Genomic DNA, 7245 nt, shown 5'->3' on the forward strand with positions numbered 1-7245 from the left:
TAGTGATACTGCCTCGGAAACCCAAGGAGGGGTCGCTATGAGTCAGGGCTGTCTTGACGGCACATAACAACAACAACAACAACAACATATATTTGGTTAATGCAAATAAATGTCCAATAACAGATTGTATATTTGGTTTATACAGGTGATAACTATGTTAGTGCCTTGATTAACTGTAAGTTCAGAGTGGGTCACTTGATGCTGGAGCTGCCCATATATCACAGTGACCTCTGGATGCACTCATTGAATATGAAATTTACTAGAGGAAAACTATAGGCAAATTGTGCCTCATCGTGGTCAAACTACATCTGGAATATTTTAAACAGTTTTTAAGTTCTATTTTAGCCTCTTAGACAAAAGACCCAAATGATATATGGTCGAGACCTAGACAAAAGATTTATTTAGACAAATCAAACTATGATGAGAAATGTTGGAAAATTAAAACTTTCAAAACGTTACTGTTAAACTAAAAGACATTTATTTTTTTCTATTTGTGTTTGAGAACTCTCTTGTGAGTAAGGGAATTATTTACAAATTAAATTTAGAATATTTGCCTGATGTAAGATTTTGATAGGCGTTCTGGTAGCGTAGTGCCTAAGGGACTTGACTGCTAACCAGAAGGCTGGCGGTTCAAACCCACCAGCCACTTCTCGGAAGGAAGGTTGGACAATCTACTTCCATAGTGATACTGCCTCAGAAACCCAAGGGGAAGGTAGCTATGAGTTGGGTCCAACTCAATGGTAAATAACAACAACAACAAGATTCTGATGTGGCCAAGTAACTCATACTAGTGCATGTATGTCTGTGTGTGAGGGCAGGCATGGGGCAAGGCTGCAGCAAATGAAATAAGTCCAAATACTAATTACAGATCTATTTTAGTTCAATCAGAGAAACAGAAAAATGGGGCTTTATTTCTCTGTAGAAGACAGTTTAAAGTAGTTAAATGTGTAAGTTTAGAAATCTGAGTGAAATTAATCATATCAACACACACGCTTTACTTTAAAAGTCAATTCAGTTCTCTTGTAAAGTAATTAAGGATACAAACTTAGGGAAATCTTTACAAAACATGACCACAATAGAAATATAAAAAGAGAATAACATTTGTATTCATACTAGTTATACCAAAAAGGAAGAACACACTCAGGATTTCTCAAGCTGAAAAAAACTGAAGAGAATTCAAGCCTCTTATTGCAATATTGGGAGCTCTGGTAGCGTAGTGCCTTGACTGCTCACCAGAAAGCTGGCAGTTAAAACCCACCAGCCACTCCTCAGAAGGAAAGTTGAGCAATCTGCTTCTGTAGTGATATTGCCTCGGAAACCCAAGGAGGGGTTGCTATGAGTCAGGTCCGACTCAATGACACATAACAACAACAACATTGTAATATTGAAGGATTCTACGGACAAAATATTGAATGACTCAGGAAGCTTCCAAAGACTATAGAAGAAATACACAGAGTCCTTGTACCAGAGGAAAAAAAAAAAGATTCAATCATTTTAGGAGGTAGCATTTAATTAAGAACCTATGGTACTGAAGGAAGAAGTCCAAGCTGCACTAAAGGCATTGGTGAAAATAAGTATCCAGGAATTGAAGGAATACCTATAGAGATATTTCAACAAATAGAAGCAACAAACTTTACTTGGCTCCACAATCAATGCCAGCATTCCCCCCCTAATAACCTGTCTAAAGTCAGTGAGACAAAGTCTGGCCATTTTTGATTACATGAAGAATTCTATCTGTGCTTCTTCTAAGAGACAATTGTTTGTTTTTCTGGCCGTTCATAGTTCATTCAATATTCTTCACCAACATCATATTCAAAAGCATTGGTTCTTCTTTGGTTTTCCTCATTCATTGTTCAGCTTTTGCATGCATATGAAGCAATTAAAAATATCATGGTTTGGGTTAGGAGCACCTCACTCCTCAAGGTGATATATCTTAACTTTTTAACATTTTCAAAAGGTCTTTTGCATAAGATTTGCCCAACATAATGAATCATTTAATTTCTTGACTCTTGCTTCTGTGGTCATTGATTGTGGATCCGAATAAAATGAACTATTTGGCAATGTCAGTATTTCTCCATTTATCATGATGTTGGTTATTGGTGCAGTTGTGAGGACTTGTGTTTCCTTTATGTGGAGAGGTACTTCATACTGAAGGCTGTAGTCTCTGATTTTCATCAATAAATGCTTCACATTCTCTTTGTTTTCACAAAGTTGTGTCAGGTGCATATTGCAGGTTGTTAATGAGTCTTCCTCTAATTCTCTTCATATAATCCAGCTTCTTAGATTATTTGTTCAGCATACAATTTGAATAACTACAGTGAAATATACAAACCTGACACACACCTTTCCTGATTTTAAACAACAGAGCATCCCTTGGTTCTGTTTGCCTCTTGGTCTATATACGAGTTCTTCATGAACACAGTAAGTGTTCTAGAATTCTCATTCTTTGCAATTTTATCCACAATTTGTTATGATCAACACTGTTTATAGCCTTTATACAGTCAATAAAAGAGAGGTAAAAGATCTTTCTGGTATTCTCTAATTCCAGCCAAAATGTCTTAGACATCTACAGTGAGATCCTTCATTCCACATCCTCTTCTGAATCTGACTTGAATTTTTGGCAGTCCCCTGTCTATGTACTCCTGCAACTGTTTTTGAACTGTCTTTAGCAAAATTTACTTGTATATGATAGCAATATTTTTGTTTGATAATTTCTGCATTCTGTTGGCTCACCTTTCTTTGGAATGGGCACAAATATGGACCTCTTCCAATTGGTTGGTCAGGTAGTTGTCTTCCAAATTTCTTGTTATAAATGAGTGAACACCTCCAGCACTGCATCCATTAATCAAAACATCTCAGCTGCTATTGTGATGCTTCCTGCAAACTTGGTTTTCAACAATTCGTTCATTGTAGCATGGACTTTTTCCTTCAGTATCACAGGGTCTTGATCATATGCTACCTCCTGAAAAGCTTGAATGCCAAACAATTCTTTTTGCTACAGCAACTGTGAATTCTTTACATCCTCTTCTGATGCTTCCTGCGCCATTCAATATTTTGCCCTTAGAATCCTTCAATATTGCAATTCAAGGCTTAAATTTTGTCTTTTGTTCTTTTAGTTGAGGAGCTCTGGTGGCATAGCGGTTAAACATTCAGCTGCTAGCTAAAAGGTCAGCAGTTTTAACAAACTAGACGCTCTGTGGAAGAAAGATGAGGCAGTCTGCTTCCATAAAGATTTATAACCCTGGATCTCCTCTGGGGCAGTTTCACTCTTTCCTATAGGGTCATGAAAAGTCAGAATTGACTCCATGGCAGTGGGTTTGATTTTGCTTTGGTACCTTCATTTTGAGGACTTCCAAGTGTTTTCTTTTCAACTGCAGGACAGATCATCAATGGTTCATTTGCAAGTCCAAGTTGAAGCTGAATAAAATTTTAAAAAGTCCACAAGACTCCAAGTAGGTGAGTTGTGAGATGACACCAAGGACAGCATACATGAATAATGAAAAAGATCAGAAAAGAAAGAAAAGACCAAAACAAATTCAGAAGAGACTGTGAAATCTACTCTTAAATGTGGAGCCGCTAAACAAAAGAATTGATTAATTAGAACTTAACAGATTTCAATGTGTAGTTTGAGAAGACAAAGGGAGAAGATAATGACTTTATTATCACTTAACATGACTAGTTGATTGTAAAAATATACTATTGGTCTTTTCCATAAATTAAATAACTCATAAAAATAAAACTAGTGGACCAGGCAGACCTTAAACTATATGATCATGAGAGCAGAAGAATTAGATGGTGCCCGTCTGTCACTGTCAGTCACTCAGAAATAGATTAGTGCAGGAGTCCTGGATAGAGGGAGAGAACAAAGTGGAACAAAACTTAAAATCATAGCAAAGACCAGGTTTGCCAGTCTGATGGAGTCTGGTAAGACCCCCAAGGCTATGGAGCCTAGTTACCCTTCAGGTCTGGGATTGAACTCACTCCTGTGGCTTCCAGACAAACAACAGACAGGCATATAAGGTGGACATTTGCATCAGATAGATAAATTCCATAGAACAATCAACCATGAGAGAATTAAGGGCAGTATTTGCACAAGGAGATAGCTCAGGGGCAGGAATTCATAGGAAATTTGGACACGGGAAAGAGGAGAAAGATGGACAGGGAGAAAGTGAAAAGAGAGCAGTTATACTGTGGAGAATTGCAGTCAATGTCATGAAACAAAATGTGTATGAATTGCTGTATAGAAAATGAATTTGCTCTGTAAACTTTCACCTAAATCACAATAAATTAAAAATAAAAATAAACAAAATCTTATCACTATTTCATTCAAATTGTTTCACTGTTCTTGCTTTATGTATTTTTTCCCCATCATTTGTCCCTAAAGAGATATTAGATAATACTCTTTAATTACCAAGAACATATTATGTAAATCTTCCATAGGGGCTTTGAAAAGAGACTCTATTATTTATTCTAAACTTAACATCATTTGGCCATTGATATTTTTATCTCATCTCTTCATACTTTTGTTAGTAACTATTGTACATGCCATTCTTTTAGTCATTTTCTCTATATCACTGTATACATTTTGAAGATTACTCTAAGGATCACAAAATACATATTTAATATTCACAGTTAATTTAAAACTCCTACTTAGAATGTGAAACCTTCTCACTATAAAGTCCCTTCAATGTCCCCTTTCATGATACATTTGACTGCTAATCAGAAGGCTGGGGTACAAACCCAACAGCCACTCCTTGGAAGGAAGATTGGGCAATCTACTTCCGTAGTGATAGCACCTTGGAAACCCAAGGAGGGGTGTCTATGAGTCAAATTTGACTTGGCGGTAGTGAGGTGTTTTTTTTTTTTTTTGTATTCGTCTATAAACATTGAAAACCTCATCTGAGAATGTTACATTTTTGCTTTCAAGCAATAAATATATTTTAAAGAACTCAGAAGTAGAATGTAAATTATATATGCCTCGATATTTTCCCTTTCTTTTGCTTTTTTTGCCCCTGATGTTCCAATTCTTCTGGGATCATTTCCCTTCTATCTGAAATACGTCCTTTAGCAATTCTTTTAAAGCAAACAACTTCTTTTAGTTTTTCTTCATTTGAGAATACTTTTCTTTCTCCTTCATTCCTGAATAATTTCCCTAGATATAAAATTATCAGTTGACAGTTTTTTTTTTTTTTTTTTTTTTCCCCCCGCAACACTTTAAAGATGCGTCACTTCCGTCTGGTGCAATACAGACAGGGGGTGAACCTGTGTTCATAAATAATTCTAGGGAGTCGCCTTCTTGAGCAATTCCCTCTTCATTTTTTCCCAGGTACTTTCCAGTCCCATGGGCTCCTCTTCTAGCATAAACTGTCCACTTAAATCATGTTGCAATTCATGCAGTAGGAAGGCAGAGAGAGAATGAAAACAAAAACACAGGGGGTTAGTTCTCCCCTCTTGGGACTGCAGCTTGATTGAATTGGGAAGGAAATTTCCCTCCCTCAAAGTTTCTGCTTGGGCAGATTTACCATTCCTAGTCTCCCTTCCCATCACCACTGCCTTGCTATCTAAACCCCACTCCACCAGGACCTGATGCAGAAGATAATGGAGAAAAAGAAGAGAAAAAAATTCAGGAAATTTTCCTCACAGTCTCTGAATTCTAGGAGTTTCCTCTTCTGTTTCTTGTGGTAGAACTAAAGGGTTTCTCCTCCATCTTTTTCTGTTTCTTTCTGTCTCTGTGTCACAATCTTCACATCTAGGCGATTGTGTTGAGTTCAGGTCAGGGCACACCAGGGGCATAATGGTAACTTCAGAGATGGTTTCGTGGTATTTTTAATTCTGGAATGCTTCACCAAGCTGACTTCTTATATTTAGTTCTCAGAGTTCTCAAATAGCTGCTCATGCATTTGGTCTATTTGTTATAGTTGAGTTTACTCAAAAATAAAGAGAGTTTATTCCATTTTACCAAGAAATAGGAATCCATATTTATTTTTTAACTTTACTGTGGCTTCTCTCTAGATAGACAAACAGATAGATAGATGATAGATACATAGAAAGATAGATATTTCAAGTTAATCTGTTAATCTTCTACTTTGTTTCAGAATATGATATCAATTTTAGGAAGGATATCTTCCATTAAAATTTCATAAACATGTTTTTCATTATATTCTCCTAACTCAACTAAGGATTTTAAAATAAAATATATTCTACGAAGAGTTTTTCTATATTCATGATTCTTTCCCTTAAATATCCTAACATATTAAGTGGCATTAATAGATTTTGTAATCCTAAACCATCTTTACATTCTTTGGGATAAATTTATTTGTCCATGATTAATTATTCATGAAATGTATCACTGTCTTTTTTTGCTTAATGATTATTTATAAATTTTCTTTATTTATGAAAAAAATAAAGATGAGGAAAAAGTCATGTGAAATGAATTTACAATGTCTTTTTTGTGTATGCTATTTTTATTGTGTTTTAGTATCAGAATTATGTTAGATGTGATAGTTGGAGCTGTGTGTCACCTTAGCTGGATTAAGCAACTGTGATATGGGTTATTCCCATGATGGGATTAGATATATATGTTTTGAGCAGCCAATCCATTGAAAGGGAGTTTCCTTAGGGGTGTGGCCTCCTTCCAATATATTTATGGACATCCTAGGAAAAGAGACACTCTTCAGTGGATCAGAATTCTGTTGTGCTGGCTATAACTGTCCGTGAGAAAACAATCCACCATTCGGCCTGGAGATTCTGGATTCATCATTCATTGGAGTCAACAGCTGGTATACTGCCTGCCAACCTTGAGCTCGTCAGCCCCTGCAGCTGCGTGAGTCAGGAAAAGTCTCCAGCTAGACATTTGATCCAAGAACTTGGGACTTGCCAGTTTCTGTAAGTGTGTGAGCCATTTTCCTAAGATAAATTTCTCTTTCTCTATATGTATATATTAGCTTTACTGGTTTTGCTTCTCTAGAGAACACAGCCTAACACAGTAGACTAATAGAATGACTTGGAAAGAATTCCATCTTTTTATCATCATTAGTGTTTTAAGCATTCTGAACAGTTTAAACAGCTTAAACATTGAGTGTGTCCTTATCGATCTTTTATTCCTCTAACATAAAGCACAGTATCTAACATATAGTAAAGGTTCAAGAAATATGTATTCAGAGAGGCGGGGCAAGATGGCGGACTAGGCAGAAGGATTGCACAGACCCTCTTCAACAAAGAAAAGGGAAACCAATAAATACAGAC

This window comes from Orycteropus afer, unplaced genomic scaffold (genome assembly GCF_000298275.1).
Source record: "Orycteropus afer afer isolate SDZICR_OR568_19922 unplaced genomic scaffold, OryAfe1.0 scaffold00657, whole genome shotgun sequence".
In the NCBI taxonomy this organism is placed as follows: domain Eukaryota; kingdom Metazoa; phylum Chordata; class Mammalia; order Tubulidentata; family Orycteropodidae; genus Orycteropus; species Orycteropus afer.